Genomic DNA, 17114 nt, shown 5'->3' on the forward strand with positions numbered 1-17114 from the left:
GGCAGGAGGTGAAGGGACGCCGCAGGTGCCCGACTGCCGTGCAGGCCTGCGTGGGAGGGCGCTCTGTAAAGACGCCCGTGGGCCGCGTCCTGGGGTGCGCACTGAGGCGCGTGTGCGTGGTGAGGAGTGCGTGCGCAGTGCGGCATGCCCGCGTGGTGAGGTGCGTGTGCGCAGTGTGGTGTGCCCGTGTGCTGAGGCCTGCGTGTGAGGGGCGCTGTGTGGGCCGCGTCCTGAGGTGCGCCGGTGTCGTGAGGTGAGCAAGCGCGGTGCGGCGTGCCCGCGTGGTGAGGCATGCCGCGTGGTGGGGTGTGCCCGCGTGGTGAGATGTGCCCGCGTGGTGAGGCGTGCCGCGTGGTGAGGTGTGCCCGCGTCGTGAGAGGCGGCCCAGCGTGGTGAGATGTGCCCGCGTGGTGGGGCGCCCCGGCGTGGAGAGGCGTGCCCGCGTGGTGAGGCGCGCGTGCGCAGTGAGGTGTGCCCGCGTGGTGAGGCGCCGGCATCGTGTGGACGGCCATCCTAGTGAGGCGCGCGTGCGCGGTGTGGCGTGCCCCGTGGTGAGGCGTGCGTGTGAGGGGCGCTCTGTAACGAAGCCCGTGGGCCGCGTCCTGAGGTGAGCAAGCGCGCTGTGAGGTGTGCCCGCGTGGTGAGGCGCCGGCATCGAGGGGACGGCCGTCCTAGTGAGGCGCGCATGCGCGGGGCGGCGTGTCCCGTGGTGGGGCGTCCTGGCGTGGTGCGGCGTGCCCGCGTGGTGAGGCGCGTGTTCGGGTGCGGCTCGCGGGCGCGGTGAGGAGAGCAGTGTCCTGAGGCGCCCCCGCGTTGTGGGGAAGCCATCCTAGTGAGGCGCGCGTGCGCGGTGAGGCGCGCCCGCGTGGTGGGGCGTGCCGCGTGGTGGGGCGTGCCCGCGAGGTGAGAGGCGGCCCGGCGTGGTGAGATGTGCCCGCGCGGTGGGACGCCCCGGCGTTGAGAGGCGTGCCCGCGTGGTGAGGTGCGCATGCGCAGCGAGGCGCCCGGCGTGGAGAGGCGTGCCCGCGTGATGAGGCGCACGTGCGCAGTGAGGTGTGCCCGCGTGGTGAGGCGCCGGCATCGTGTGGACGGCCGTCCTAGTGAGACATGCGTGCGCGGTGCGGCGTGCCCGCGCGGTGAGGCGTGCGTGTGAGGGGCGCTCTGTAAAGATGCCCGTGGGCCGCGTCCTGAGGTGAGCAAGCGCGCTGTGAGGTGTGCCCGCGTGGTGAGGCGCCGGCATCGAGGGGACGGCCGTCCTAGTGAGGCGCGCATGCGCGGGGCGGCGTGCCCCCGTGGTGGGGCGTCCTGGCGTGGTGCGGCGTGCCCGCGTGGTGAGGCGCGTGTTCGGGTGCGGCTCGCGGGCGCGGTGAGGAGAGCAGTGTCCTGAGGCGCCCCCGAGTCGTGGGGAGGCCATCCTAGTGAGGCGTGCCCGCGTGGTGGGGTGTGCCCGCGTGGTGGGGTGTGCCCGCGTGGTGAGGCGTGCCCGCGTGGTGAGATGTGCCCGCGTGGTGGGGCGTGCCGCGTGGTGAGATGTGCCCGCGTGGTGGGGCGTGCCGCGTGGTGAGGCGTGCCGCGTGGTGAGGCGTGCCGCGTGGTGAGGCGTGCCTGCACGGTGAGGCGCCCCGGCGTGGTGGGGCGTGCCCTCCTGGTGGGTGCGCGTGCGCAGTGAGGCATGCCTGCGTGTTGAGGTGTGCCCGCGTGGTGAGGTGCCCCGGCGTGTGAGGCGCCCCGCGTGGTGAGGCGCGCGTGCGCACTGAGGCGCCCCGCGTTGTTGGGGCGGCCGTCCTGGGGTCTAACCTGCGACGCGCGGCGGAGCTGGTCTCTTCGCCCGCGCCCGGAGTCGTCGTTTCCTTCACAGATGCCGGAGCGCGGGAGATGACCCCGCCAGCCCCGACCTTGCCCGGCCCAGGCCTCGGCTCCGGCTGCTTCCCAGGAGCGGGGCCTGCGTGGTGGGCTGGGCAGGTCGCCGGCAGGGCCCCGCGGGGCCGAATCACGGGCGAGGGAACGCGCGGCAGCGCCAGGCCTGCACTCCGCTCCGGGCGGCTCTCTCGGCCCTTCCCGCTCGGGAGCCGGATCTTGCAGGAGGCCTGATGAGTCGGCCTAGCGGACCCCGTCCGTGTCACCTGGTGCCCTCCCTCGTCGCCCACGGGCCCTCGTGCCGCCTGGCCGCCCCCAGCAAGACCGCCGTGGGTCAGGGGTCAGGAACGCCCGCCTCCCGGTGACGGCGGCCCACGGACCCCGCTGTCTGGGCCGGCAGCCGTGGCTCTGGGACGGCCCTCGGTGTCACAGGGGCCCGCGCGCGGCTCACGGACACCATCTCCGCTGACTTCCGTGGAGGGGCGGCAGGCGTCCACGGTCTGCGCGCTCAGGGCAGGAGGCACAGGAGCGCGGCGCCGGAAGGGACCCGGCTCAGTCCGGTCCGCTGCTTGTGCCTCGCGGGGCGTCCTCACTGCCGGGGCCGGCGCGCTGGTTCTGACTGAGCCCCGTGTTGGTGAGCCGTGGATCGTGGCATCCAGAGCGCGGGGCTAAGGGCAGGAAGAGGGGCGTCCAGTCCTCGGTTCCAGGAATGCCACCCATCCGGGACATGCTGCGGGAATCTGATGGGGAGACAGTGTAGTGCCCTGAGGCTTTTCCGGAAATGGACGCCTACATCAGCGCGGGGGCTGCCTGGAGCGCTTGGGTGGGGCCTGTGCACTTCAGAGCTTCCCGCCCCTGGGGTGGAGGTGGGGAGTTGCAGCAGGCTGCAGACCCCCAGAAACCGGGAGGAGAGAGCGCGGGCTGCTTAGGGCACTGCGGACCGAGGTGAGCGGTCCGAGCCGTGAGGGAGGGGCACAGGCTGCCCTGCCCTGTGGGTGCTGCCCACGGTGCCAGTTCAAGGCAGAGCATTCATTTCTTCCTTCTTGGTAAACCTGCGGCTTCTGCAGTTATCCCAAGCAGAGTCACGAGTCCCCACACTTGCGGAACTCAGCTGCTGTAAACCTGTCTCTGCTTTTGTGGTTTTGGGAGGCTGTACTCCCCAGGCCAGTGGACTGCCCCACTGCCGGTTCACAGGTGCCCCTGCCGTGGAGAGAGAAGGTGAGGACAGCCCCGATGCCAGTTTACAGGGCGGCTGCTGCTGGCGGGGACAGTGGCACTCATGTGGGTGATGCTGGCGCCTTAACCCCGGACAAGGGGTTGTGCCCTCTGGAGAAACGCCAAGCCCATGCTGGGCAGCTCAGTGCGCGACAGAGCACCCGCCCTGACAGTTCCCCCTGGGCCTGCTCCTCCAGCAGACAGGTAGCGGCAGGAACTAGCATCTGTCGAATCCTGTTTTGTGTCCGGTGGAAGCCACCCTGTGGCCCATGATGTCAGTTAACCGCCTCGACAGCTCAGGAAGGTGGGTATACGATTCTCCACAGTTCACAGATCACCCCAGACACGGCAGGGGAGCAGAGTCCCTTAGTTCACACGCGAGAAAAGCGAGCTGTCAGTCACTGGACCCCGGAGCAAAGCACCACTGAGCATGAAGCTCAGGCAGCAGATGTCCATTTCTCGCGGGCTGGAGGCTGGGGTCTAAGACCAGGTGTCTGCTCCCTGCTGCCTTGCTCCTCTGGACATGTGGCAGCTGCCTTGTCCCTGTGTTCCCTTAGTGGACAGAAGCAAGCTCTGGCCTCTCTTGGTCTTGTTAGGACAGTAAATGCCGAAATGAGTCCCGGTGTAACCCCACTCACCTTCTCCAGGCCCTGCCTCCAGGTGCTGTCACGTTGGCGGTTAGGGCTTCCCCAGAGGGATTTGGAAGCACAGGCAGCTGGTAGCAGGGGCCATCCCCACTCCCATGCCTCTGGTGTGGCTGGCTGTGAGGAGATGAGCAGTGCTGTGGGAGGAACTGAGAAGGGGGCAGGGAAGTGGGGCCACCAGGGCTGCGCCGGGGCCCCTGAGTGGCAACCTGACATCTGGGAAAAGATGAGGAGTGAGCAGATGGTGTGCGGGAAGAAAGGTTTGGGTCTTTTTTTTAATGGCGCATGTAAGTGTAAGTTTGGTGCCAGTGTCCACGCACATGTGGACGAAGAGACACAGAGGGAACGACTGGATCAGACTGTCTTTGTTCACCCGTCTGCAGCGCTTGGCTCTCAGAGACGCAGTTTGCTGTGCAGGTGCATCGTTTGTACCACATGGCTCCCGGAGTCTCTTCCGTATGTCAATTGTCAGCAGTTCCTTGGCTGCGTCGTCATAGGATCGTACAAAATACTGGCGTTAGTGCCCGCCTGTCTCCCTTGTCCTGTTCACTTGGTGGCTGGGCAGCCCCAGGGCACATGCAGGATTGCTGGGCACCGGAGAATCCGTGTCTCTGCCTTCCCGTAAGCTGCCAGGACCCTAAGCCTTATGACGTCTCGGGGTGACTGCGGTAAAGGCCGTTCCTGAAACTCCAGCAGGGAACACAAGCCCCCCCCCCCCCCGCTCTCCCCCCATAAGTGACCTCATCACTGCCCTTCTCAGAGAAAAGTCATTTACTTACTCATCAGCGTTTCAGAGATAAAAACTACGTGGAGCTGGACTTTTTGTCAAGGGATTTGAGAAGAAAGATTTCAAAAGAGCTAGGAAAAGAAAAGCCTTTAATGACTCTAACATTTAAAACCTAAACAAAGCAGCTGGGCACCAGTGGGAGTGAAAACTAATTAGAAATCAGAATTACATTTGCTTTATCAACGCTAAATAAATACAGAGGAAAGCGAAGGTTGCTTCGTGATTGGATTTAATTTAGTGGAATAATCTGAGTTCTCTGTCTTTGTAACTGTGGGGGAGTTTTTTTGAAGACTGTTCCCCAGGGTAGGTTTTCAGAGACTTGGTGATGTGCTAAGTGTTGTGTAGACTGGGTTGGGGGTGTCAGGTCGTGGGTGGTCCAGAGCTCCCAGAAGCAGGCAGGACCCTGGCCTCAGCTGGGTCTGCAGGGGATGCCTTCCCCGGCCCACTCCTCCTGTGGACAGCATGAGACAGGTGTGTGGTCCCAGCGCGCCATCTCCTCTGTCAGGAGCAGTGGGCCAGGGAGAATGCCATGGGCAAGGCAGCCTCTTCCAGGAGTCCAGATGCCCCCTCCCCACTGCGCCTGTTGAGAGCGGGAAACCCCCCGAGTGAAAGGCACACGAATCCACCTGGCTGCACCCTTTTCCTACCTTCTCTCAACCAAGTGTGCACAGAGCAGAAACCATCTCCGTGTTAAACAAGACTGCTTGGAAATTTATTCCCATTCCTATATGACTGTACCTTTCTTCTTATTGTGGTTAAAAATCCATTACAAAACTTACCATTTGTGAGTGTACAGTTCAGAAGCTTTAGCACATCCATAGTGTGGTGTAGTACATAGATCCCGCCTCACCCTGTCTCCCAGCTTAGTATCATACCAAAAACACACACCCCCTTGTCCTCCTCTCTCAACCCCCAGGAGCCACAGGCTCGCATTCCGTTGCTATCAGCTGGCCTATGCTAGGGACCTAGTCCATGTGGAGTGACACAATGTTTGCTCCTAAATCTGGCTCATTTCACTGAGTGTAGCATCTTCAAGGCTCCTGTGATCTGTAGTATTCCCATTTCACAGACTAGGAAACTGAGGCTTACATTAAATAACTTTCCTAGGGCTGCAGAGATAATGAGGGCAGGGGAAGACTTCAGATCCAGGAGACCACACTCCGAGGCGCTGCTTTCAGTCGCTGTTGACCAGCTGTGTCTCCCAGTGCGGTCCCAGGCCACCAGGTCAGAATCAGTTTAATGTAGATTCGTGAACCCTAGTGCCGCCCCATTCAGGGACAACCTTAGTACCTGTAACAAGTTCCCAGGTGATTCTTAGGTAAGACTAAAGCTTGAGAACTACTTCCTTCTGTCCTGCTAAGCACGCAACTTGGAAAAGATGGTGACGGAGAAAACCAAAACTCCAGTGGGAGTGAGTGCACTCAGATCTGAGGTAGGTTTGAGTGATGGTGGTGGTGGGGATCAGGCCCCAAAGACTCCGCCCCCAGGAGGCCGCAGTGGGCACCCTGGGGCTGCGCTTGTCCTCCCTGTGAGGACACAGTTTTCGTCCCCTGCAGAGGGGACAGCCGTCGGGAGCCAGCTCAGGAGCAGGGAACAGGGAGCAGCCATCGCCAGCCGGGATCTGCTGCCCGACTTCCAGAGCCTGGAGCCCGGCAGGTGAGTCCTTGTTTACCAGTGACCCGGCCGGGTCTGGGTTACAGCAGCTGCACAAAGGACTAAGACAGCATGAGCCGCCGAGGCCTGGCACGGGGCACTCCGAAAGCTCCCTGGGAACATGATTGGAAGGTAAGCTTATTTTGGGGCAAAGCATTTTTGAAACCCATGGCTAGTTTTTCTGTAAGCTGCATTTTCCTAGAGCTTTTGAGTCCTGTGCTTGGTTGTGCTGTCCTGGAGCAACTCGAAGTGTCCACTTTGGGTGTCCTTTGGGGCCTCACAAGGTGGGTTTCTGGGACACACAGAGAGGAGCCTTTTGTGTTAGGCCATATTTTTCACTTCCAGTTTCATGGCCATGTCGCTGTGCATTATGGGTGGAAAACAAACCAGCTTAGTGTCCTGTGCTGCCAACAGGTAGCATCGGAGTGTGTGGCCTAAGGGAGAGGGACGGGGAGCAGCATCCTGCTGTAGGCCTCCTCCCTGAGATCCTGGCGTGTGGAGAACAGAGGTTCACATTCACCCACAGCGATTGGCGTAGTCAACTTAGTGCAAGGCCTATTGAGCCTGCCAGAGAGCAGCCGACAGTACAGAGCTGGCATGATACTAACTTGATCTTTCTTAGCCTCTGACACGGGGGTCTCTGCCGACCTCGCAGAGCGACCCCTCCGTCCAGTTCTGCCCCTCGCCTCCCTTCCACCCTCTCCTATTCTCCTAAGCAGTGTGAGCCTCTCTGTGCTTCCCATGCATCTCTGTTCCCACCTCCACCCCGACCTGTGCGTTTACCAGGGCCCCAGACTCACGCTGACTTTGCCGTTGGACATCCAGCAATTTCAGGCAGAGAATCAAAGGAGCAGTTTTCAAACTACAGGTCAGTCTGACAGCAGTAGCAAATGACCAGAAACGGGCACAGGCTGGGGATTGGCTGGTTGAGCATCACTAGTCAACAAAATGCCACGTGACGTTCAGTGCTGTGGGGAGGAAGATATAACATCAAAATGTGTGTGTTGTGTGACTTGAAGAAATCCTGTTGCCAAGTAGGTGCTGTAATCTGTCAGGAAAATCGTGCACGTGGTGCTCTGAAGGGACCCATGCTGACACAGTCACCAGGCTTGCTTCTGCATCCTGGGATTACGGGTGGCTTGGGGTTTTCCCTTTGTCCATCTGTAGTTCACAAGTTGTTTCATTAGCTATTAACATTTATTTTTCATATAATAGAGGAAAAAACTTTTTTTTTGTAATTGTAAAGTAAGGATGGCATTTGAACTCAGTATCCAATCTTACTGTCTCCCAAAAGTCGAAGAAAGGTGCTATAAATGGATTCTCTCTCACACAACACAGCCATGTATTCAGCTTCACACACAGCCGCATAGGCACACTCACACAACAATCACATACAAAGAGTCGCACACAAAACACAACGGCATACACAAATACACAACAAATTGCACTCATACACAATCTCACGACATAATCACATTCACTCACACACAAGCACACAGCCCATGCAGCACAACTGCACATACATAGACACACATGCATGCAGCGCTGGAACATTGTGGTTCTTAAGCCTGGAGACAGGACTGTGGGTGGCGCTGCACCTGATTTTTCCGTTGTAAGCTAGATATGTTTTCTGTCTTCTCCCTCTGTATCCTGCTTACAGCTCAGAACGGGGGCGGTGCCATCCCAGGAAGATGGCTCAGGATGAAGACGGGGGATGGGCACCGGAGCCGCCTCCCTCTGTGCTTCCCCTCTCCCTCACTGATTCTGCTTGTCTTGTCTTCCCGTCCCATCATTCCTCTGGCCTTTTATTCTTGGTCACACTCTGGAGGGTCCTCAGGGCTGGGGTTTGTTGAGCTGTGTCTTTTTTTTTTTTTTTTTTTTTTTAAAGAATTTCTTAGACCAGTATTATATTTTTTTTTATTTATTTTTTTTTTATTTTTATTTTTGACAGGCAGAGTGGACAGTGAGAGAGAGAGAGAGAGAGACAGAGAGAAAGGTCTTCCTTTTGCCGTTGGTTCACCCTCCAATGGCCGCCGCAGCCGGCACGCTGCGGCCAGCACATCGTGCTGATCCAAAGCCAGGAGCCAGGTGCTTTTCCTGGTCTCCCATGCGGGTGCAGGGCCCAAGCACTTGGGCCATCCTCCACTGCACTCCCGGGCCATAGCAGAGAGCTGGCCTGGAAGAGGGGCAACCGGGACAGAATCCGGTGCCCCGACCGGGACTAGAACCCGGTGTGCCGGCGCCGCAAGGCGGAGGATTAGCCTGTTGAGCCGCGGCGCCGGCCCTGAGCTGTGTCTTGAGGGATTTTTACCCGTGACTTGATCCCCGGGATTTACATGTGGTCAGACACAGCGCTTAGCCCACCAGTGTGACACGCTGTGACTAGGACAGACTCACAGACAGGATGTAGAACCTCCCCTACCCCGGTCAGCCTGGCACCCCAGAGACTACGTCTGCCGTCACAACCTGCCCTTCTCTGGTCTAGAAGAAAGCCTGGCACCAGTGAGCTACACAGCAGTCACTCCGTTCGTGTCTGTTTCTTTCCTTTTCCTGAACACAACTTTTTTTTTAGAGAATCATCCTATTTTTTTCTTTTACTTCTGAGTGGTTTTCCATTATATGAATACCCTGCCATCTGTTTCCCGTCACCTTTTTCTTAATGTTGTTGTCACTGTTTTAATTTTAGGCCTCCCGTGGATGTGGAATATCTCTTGGTGGTTTTCATTTGCATTTCCTGGTGACTAATCATGCGATACCTTTCCAAACACTCATGGGCAATTTATTTCTCTCCTGAGAAGTGCACATTTAACTCACCTGCCCGTTTAAAAAATGTATTTGAGAGGGAGAGAGAGAAAGAGACAGTTATCACCCCGGATGCCTGCAACAACCAGGCCTGGGCCAGGCCAAAACCAGGGCCGAGAACGTGTTGGTCTCCCATAAGGTGTGTTTGGAGATCCAGTTCCTGGAGCCATCACCAGTGCTTCCCAGAGTTTGCATTAGCAGGCAGCTGAAGGCAGAGTCAGGAACTGAACCCAGGCACTTCGCTGTGGGCCGAGGATGTCTTCACCGCCAGGGTAGACGCCTGCTCCCCATTGACTTACTCAAGGGGCAGAAACCCAGAGAGGGTACTCCCATCCATTACTTCACCGCTAAATGAAGCCAGGAGCCAGGAACTCCATCCAGGTCTCCTATGTGGTAGCAGGAACCCAGCTACCTGAGTTAGCACTGCTGCCTCCCAGGTTCTGCATGACAGGAAGCTGGACTCAGCAAACCAAGGTCCTGGGATGTGGACTTGGGCGTTTTACTGCTACATGAATTGCCTGTTCCGCATTTGCCATTTAAAAGATGATTTTAAAGTTATGCATTATTTGAAAAGCAGAATATCAGAAAGGGAGAGAGAGCAAGAGTGAAAGCAAGCAAGCATTCTCATCATCTGGTTCACTCCCCGAATGCCCACAACAGCCAGGGTTGGGCCAGGCTAAAGCCAGGACTCTGTCCAGGTCTCGAATATTATGGGTAGCAGGGACTCAAGCATTTGGGCCATCAGTTGCTACCTCCTAGGGTAGGCATTCGCAGGAAGCTGTTTTCAGAAGCAGAGGTGGCACTTGGCCGCAGGCACTCTGATGTGGAATGCGGGTGTCCTGAGTGGGGGCTTAATCTGCTGTGTACAACCTCTGATCTCCCGTGTGCCCACTGTAAAAACAGAAGTGCTGTCTCCGCATTATTGATTTGTCAGGCACATGAACCTGTATTTCCTTTCTTTCTACTGCTTGTTTTTTCATGTTTTAGTAATGTCTTGATGAACAGAAGTGTTTAATTTTAATGAAGTTTGAATTGCTGTTTTTTATGGTTAGTACTTTATATAACTTAAGAAATCTTTTCCCAGGATTACAGACATTTTCCTGTATTTTTTGTATGTTTTATAATTGTTAGTTTTCATGTCTGTGTGTATGACACATCTCAGATTTGTAAATTTTTTAAGTGATACAATCATTGTGCATACTTATGGGGTGCAGTGTGACACTGTGGTATGTGTATACATTGTGCCCAGTGTGACACATGTACTTGTATATGCACACATGTGATGTACTCATGCACCAGGCCCCTGTGATGTGTATACATGCATGTACACATATGTGATGCACACACATTGTGCATAATGTGACCCTGTGCTACCTGTACTGATGCACACACATGTACAGTTTGATGCCATGGTGCTATACATGAATGTGCACATATGTGGTGCACACACTGTGACCCTGCAATATGTGTACATATGCACACACATGCAGTGCAGTACAGTGTGTCCAGTGTGATGCCATGATCCACATGCATGCATGTGCACATGCATGACACACATGTAGAGCATGACCCTGTGGTACGTGTAGTTGCATGTGCACATATGTGATACAGTGTACAGTGAGACTGTGCACATTGTACAATGATGAAATCGGGGAAATGAGCCGGTTCATCACCTCAACATTTATGGTTTCTTTGTGCTAAGAGCGTTCAAAATCCTCTCTAGCCTTTTGGAAGCATTCATCACAGTGTTGTTAGGTGCAGTGCCGTGCCATGCAGGACACCAGGACTTGCTCTGATTCTGTCCCCTCCTCCTACCCTCCCAGCTCCTGGTGACCACCGCTCCTCTCTGAGCTTGTATGAGAGTGACTCTTTCAGACCCCACTTGTGAGGGAGGTCACACGGGACCTGTCCTTCCATGCCCGCTTACTGCATTTCATACAATGACTTGCACATCACTAGGCTGAATAGTATTCTGTTGTGTACAAGGTGACTTCAAGGAGTTTGTGGGGAAATGGAATTAAAAGATGAATTTAGGAACAGACGTTTGCCACAGCAGTTGAAATTCTGCGTAGGATGTCTGCACCCCATATCATAGTACCTGGGTTCGAGTCCTGTTTCTCCATCTGACTCTAGCTTCTTGCTAATGCACACTCTGGGTGTTAGCAGGTGGTGGCCCAAGTAGTTGGATCCCTGCCACGATCCTGGGGGACCTTACTGAGTTCCAGCTCCTGGGCTGGAATGTGAGGTCTGTCTGTCTGTCTGTCTCTAAGTCTGCCTGCCAAATGAAAAAAGATGTATTAAAAATTATTTGTAAAGTCAGAATCAAGCACAGTAGAGGCTATTGAAGCTGAATGTGAAACGCTGTGAGACAAAGGAGCTGGGGTTTGCAGGGAGGGCAGGCTGGCCGCGGGCGGGGGTCCCAGAACTGAGGTGGGGAGGGGCCGCGGTGGGCCTGCCCTTCCCACCTGTGGTCTTCCCTGCTGCTGTCCTTGTCCGGAGCAGGGGAGCTGGCGGGCTCTGTCCTCGGGTCCCGTCTGAGGCACCGGGGAATCCGACTGCTCCCGCCCACCTCTCCGCTGAGCGAGCGTCACCGCCTGGATGACACACAGGCTGGCGGCTCTGGGCCGTGCCTTCCTGTGATGCTGGCGGCGGGATCTGAAGGGGCCTTAGTCACAGCACATTTCCAAGTCAGCCAGCGCAGGGAGTGCAGATAACATCGCGCCGCAGCCAAGGAAGCTGCTGCAGAAGTGAGCAGCCCACCTCCCTCTGCGATCGAGCTGCAGGTGTCTTGTTTCCGGCTGCGCCGTTTCGTTTCCCAGGGCTGCTCATCTTCAAAACCTGCTTGTTTTGGTTAATTTCCAGGTTCTGGTCTTAGAAGAAGGCATGGTGCCTGGCTGGATAGGGAGAGCTCCGTGTAGTGGACTTCGCTTCTGCTGTGTTGTGACAAGCTGGGCAGATAGTTAATGCTTTCCTTTGTTCCCATCCTTCTCTTTGGAACCTCCTCACCCATTCACCACGGCAGCTGCATGTATCCACAGCCAACCCCGGAGGGAAAATACTGGGGAAAACTTTAGTCTGCACATGTATGCATTGTGTTCTTGTCTTTATCCCCTGACAGCACTGGGCACCGACTCTTCACTCACATTCTCTCTTTTTTTTTAAACATTTTTTTTTTTATTTGACAAGTATTTGACAAGTAGAAATATAGACAGAGAGAGAGAGAGAAAGGTCTTCCTTCCATTGGTTCACTCCCCAGATGGCTGCCACGGCCGGCGCTGCGCCAATCTGAAGCCAGGAGCCAGGTGCTTCTTCCTGGTCTCCCATGCGGGTGCAGGGCCCAAGCACTTGGGCCATCCTCCACTGCCCTCCCGGGCCACAGCAGAGAGCTGGGCTGGAAGAGGAGCAACCGGGACTAGAACCCGGTGCCCATATGGGATGCCAGCACCGCAGGCAGAGGATTAACCAAGTGAGCCACGGCGCCGGCGCCCACTCACATTCTCTGAGGTCCTGTAAGTCTGCTAGAGATGACTCAACAGAGGGTTAGTTGTGTGCAGCTTTACCAGAAGCAAACACGATGCCACTTTCTGCAAGCGACTTGAGCACCCATGATTTGGTGTCTGTGGGAGCCATCCCCGCGGATTTGAAGGACAGTGGTGTTCTCTTATTCCCAGTTTTTGCAGACCTGGACAGATGTGGGGTCAGTTCCTCCCTGTGGGCAGTTCCTGATCACTGTCAGTTTCTTTTCTTTTCTTTTCTTTTCTTTTTTTTTAAGATTTATTTTATTTATTTGAAAGGCAGAGTTAGCTAGCAAGTGAGTAAGAGGTCTGCCATCTACTGGTTCACTCCCCAAATGACCACAAAAACGGGGGCTGTGCCAGGCCAAAACCAGGAGACAGGAGCTTCTTCTGGATCTCCCTCATGGGTGCAAAGGCCCAAGCATTTGGGTCATCCTCCACTGCTTTCCCAGGTGCTATAACGGGGAGCCGGGTTGGACGTGGAGCCCCTGGGACTCTAACACCCATATGGGATGCCAGCATTGCAGGTGGCAGTTTTACCCACTGTGACACAATGCTGGCCCCTCACCGTCCATTTAGGCCTCATAAATCTAGAGTCCTCTTCCCTCTGTCTCAGTCATTCCTCTGCCCTGTGCTTTCCTCTGTGGGCAGCTGAGCCATCACTGCTGTTGACCTGCTCCCAGCCTAATCTGTGCAGGTGTCACTCCGGTGACATTTCTGCCTAGTGCCCACTTCTCTGACTGTAGATTTGAAGTCTGCTAATGTTGTAATAAGAGGTCATTCCCTCTAATGAAAAATAATAATAGAAGAAGCATATGTATTCTTATAACACTGTTACCATTGCAGTCTGATCAGTGTAATTTATTTTTTTTCAAATGTATTGATTGATGCATTTATTTATTTATTTTTTATTTGACAGGTAGAGTTACAGACAGAGAGAAAGGTCTTCCTTCCATTAATTCACTCCGCAAATGGCCGCCACGGCCGGCACTGCGCCAATCCAAAGCCAGGAGCCAGGTGCCTCCTCCCGGTCTCCCATATGGGTGCAGGCACCCAAGCACTTGGGCCATCCTCCACTGCCCTCCCGGGCCACAGCAGAGAGCTGGACTGGAAGAGGAGCAACCGGGACTAGAACCTGGCTCCCATATGGGATGCCGGCGCCTCAGGCAGAGGATTAACCTAGTGTGCCACCACGCTGGCCCCTGATCAGTGTAATTTAATCACAACTCCATCTGAGTCTGCCCTCTGCGTGTTATGTGTTACATACCTTGATGTTTAATCCCTGTGACCCCAGTCATTGTCACCACCCACAGGGAAGGAAACTTAGGATCACAGATGTCACTGAACCCAGGCATGGCTTTTTCTTTAATCTCTTGTAAATGTTTGTCACTTTCAAACCCAGCATCCTTGCTTCTGGAAATTTTTTGGAGAGCCATATGGCTGACATGGGATCGACATGTGGTGGCAGGGTCCTACCCCCGGCCTCTGAGCCGTCTTCCACATTTCTGTGGACTGGGGTTACGAGAACATCGTTCAGAGTATTTTTGTATATTGACAAGTGACACATACGAGTTGCTGGGGACACATCTGCCCCCACAGGGACTGCAGATGTGCGGGTGGTGCCTGAAGATGGAGTGGCTTGGGGGACAGCCTTGCCGTCAGGTTCCCACCCTGTGCCTGACTACAAACGCCCCTTTGGTGTAAGCTCCACTTTTATGTGAGTCACTTAGAAAGCACGTGAGGCCAGCAGCTCCTGACTGGCTCATCAGTTAAGATGAAGATAGATAGCACACGAGGCTTTCATTCAAAGGCTGATTTCTGCTCACTTCCAGTGGGTGTCTGCTTAAGTTTCTTTTTTCCTGATCTCAAGTACATCTTATCTATTAAAAATAGTTGCATTAAGAAGTAGCCAAGGGGCTGGTGTTATGGCGTAGCTAGTTACACTACTGCCTATGACACTGTCATCCCGTATGGGCACCAGTTTGAGTCCTGCTGCTCTGCTTCTGATCTGCTCCCTGCTAATGTGCCTGTGAAAGCAGTGGAAGATGGCTCAAGTGCTTGGGCCCCTGTACCTGCATGGGAGACCTGGAAGAAGCTCCTGGATCTGGCTTTGGCCTGACCAGCCCCAGCTATTGCAGCCATTTGGGGAGTGAACCAGTAGATGGAAGATCTCTCTGCCCCTTCCACCAGTCCCCCCCACCCCCCCGCCCAGCCACGACTCTGTCTTTGAAATAAATAAATAAATCTTTAAGAAAAGAAATAGCTAAGTCCATCTTTTGCAGAAAGAGAAAAACCACTCAAAAAGTCATGGAAACTGGAAAAGGCTCCAGATAGCCAGAAGAGTCTTCAAACAGCAGAGGAGGCATCAGAGTTCTTTCTTTTTTTAGAATGTAACTTTCCATGTACTTTTAAAAGAGATTTTATTTATTTATTTATTTGAAAGAGTTATAGAGAAGCAGAAGCAGAGAGAGAGGTCCTCCACCCACTGGTTCACTCCCCAGACAGCCACAATGGCCGGAGCTGCACCGACCTGAAGCCAAAAGCCCTCTCCAGGTCTCCCACATGGGAGCGGCATCCCAAGGACTTTGGCCATCCTCCACTGGCCTCCCAGGCCATAGCAGAGAGCTGGATCAGAAGTGGAGCAATCAGGATTTGAACCTGTGCCTGTATGGGATGCCTGCACTGCAGGCAGCGGCCCCACCCACCATGCCACAGTGCCAGCCATGACATCAGATTTCTTGATTTCCACATATCTTACTGGGGCCAGCATTGTGGCACAGTGGGTAAAGCCAGTGCCCACAATGCTGGTATCCCATATGGACACTGGTTTGTGTTCCGGCTGCTCCATTTCCAGTCTAGCTCCCTGTTAATGGGCCTGGGAAAGCAGTGGAAGATGGCCCACGTCCCTGGACCTCTGGACCCACATGGGAGACCTGGAAGAAGCTTGTAGCTCCTGGCTTCACATCAGCCCAGCTCCAGCTGTTGTGGCTATTTGGGAAGTAAACCAGCAGATGAAAGATCTTTCTTTCTGTCTTTGCCTCTACCTCTATATGCAACTCTGCCTGTCAGATAAAGTATGTTAATCTTAAAAAAATTCAGATATTTCTGTGAAGGAGATATACAGATGGCCAAAGGGTACGTGAAGAGATGCCCAACATTGCTAATCATCAAAGAAATCAAAACCACAATGAGATGTCACCTTACACCTGCTTGGATGGCTGTTGTCCAAAGGCTAGGGCAGGGCCCGTGTTGTGGTGTAGTGGGTTACGCCAGCACTGTGATGGTGGTGTCCCATATTCGAGTGCTGATTCCAGTCTTGTTGCCCTGCTTCTGATCCAGCTTCCTGCTAATGTGCCTGGGAAGGCAGGCGAAGATGGCCCAAGTGCCAGTTTAGCAGCAGTCAGTTCCTACGGATGTGGTAGAAATTCACTGCATTTCAGCTTCCCCACATCAGATGTGGCAGGAGTGGGTCCACCTTGTAGTGTAATGTGTGGATGGATGTGTGGGGCCAGATGCTGCCCACCTGCCAGTGCTGGCCGCGTTCTCCCAGCTCCTTGTGGCTCCTGAGGAGCGAGCATTAGTCATCCATGTGCTTTGTGTGTGTGTGAGAATGTGAGTGTGAATGTGTGCAAGAGTATGTGTACCAGTGTATGAGTGCATGTATGTGCAACTCTGCACATGTAAGTGTATGTGTGAATGTGAGTGCACGTGAACATGAATGTATCACTGTGTTAGTGTGTGTAAGAGTGTGAATGTGTGAAGAGCATACACGTGTGTGACAGTGTCTGAGCATGTGACACGGATGTAGGAATGCACAAGTTAAGAGTGACGATCCATGACTTCGTAATAGAGTTGTGAATGTTTATGAATGTGTAGGACAGTGTGAGTGTATGTGAGTGTGTGTATAAATGAGTGAAAACCAGTGTTCTGTGTGAATGTGAGCATGTGAATTGTGCAAGCGTGTGTGTGTGTGGGGGTGAAGGGCTGTCTCCTTTGTGATGCTAACAAGCAGTACAGAGCTGCAGGGGCACCAGGTGCCGGATTCCCAAACTAGAGAGACTGGGGTCTGCAGGTGAGTGCTGGCCTGGAGTCCAGGGAGAGGCCACGCCGGCGGGGTTGGTGGGGAGAGGGTGAGGGGACTGTGCATGCCTGCTGATTGCCCAGAGTTCCTGCTGGGCGCAGACAGGGTGGGAGACACCTGAAGACGCCCTGGTGTCCGGGTCCTCTCAGCTCGCTGTCCTCTCTCGACAGGCCAGACTTCCACGTTGTCCCTGGAGTCGGGAGAAGGCCGTGGTGGTCGGATCTGTGTCCTTGGGTGCTCTCCTGCAGGGCACTGTGTTGACACAGGTGGGTGCAGTTGGGGTGGGGCTGGGGCTCCCGATTAAATAAGAGGCCCCTCCAGCACTCAGCTCTCTCTTAACTGAAAACATAAAGTCTGACGCCACTGGAGGATCACTGCTTAATTGTGCGTATTTTGAACTTTCCTGCCGTTGAAGCTCTGTGTCTGGCAGGCCAGCGGGAGCCCTGGCCTCTGCCGCAGCAGTGAAGATAGGCTCACTGCTGCGCAGTTCAGGCCCCCCAGGTCATGAGCAATGGAATCCAGCTTCTGGAGGCTTCCGTAACCGGGTGTGTGGGGCTGGC

The 17114-nt window shown here is 55.1% G+C and overlaps 1 long non-coding RNA gene across 1 annotated transcript; it reads left to right on the forward strand.

Annotated features, from left to right (window-relative positions):
• On the forward strand, nucleotides 1–16810 carry LOC138845223 (uncharacterized). Its single transcript, XR_016220316.1, has 5 exons — nucleotides 1–1192; nucleotides 5611–5727; nucleotides 5865–5935; nucleotides 6060–7024; nucleotides 16725–16810. It is a non-coding gene; the product is annotated as an uncharacterized LOC138845223 (long non-coding RNA).
• The last annotated feature ends 304 nt before the right edge of the window (nucleotides 16811–17114 follow it).

Source organism: Oryctolagus cuniculus, chromosome 14 (genome assembly GCF_051225735.1).
Source record: "Oryctolagus cuniculus isolate XC-2025 breed Fujian yellow rabbit chromosome 14, ASM5122573v1, whole genome shotgun sequence".
Taxonomy (NCBI): domain Eukaryota; kingdom Metazoa; phylum Chordata; class Mammalia; order Lagomorpha; family Leporidae; genus Oryctolagus; species Oryctolagus cuniculus.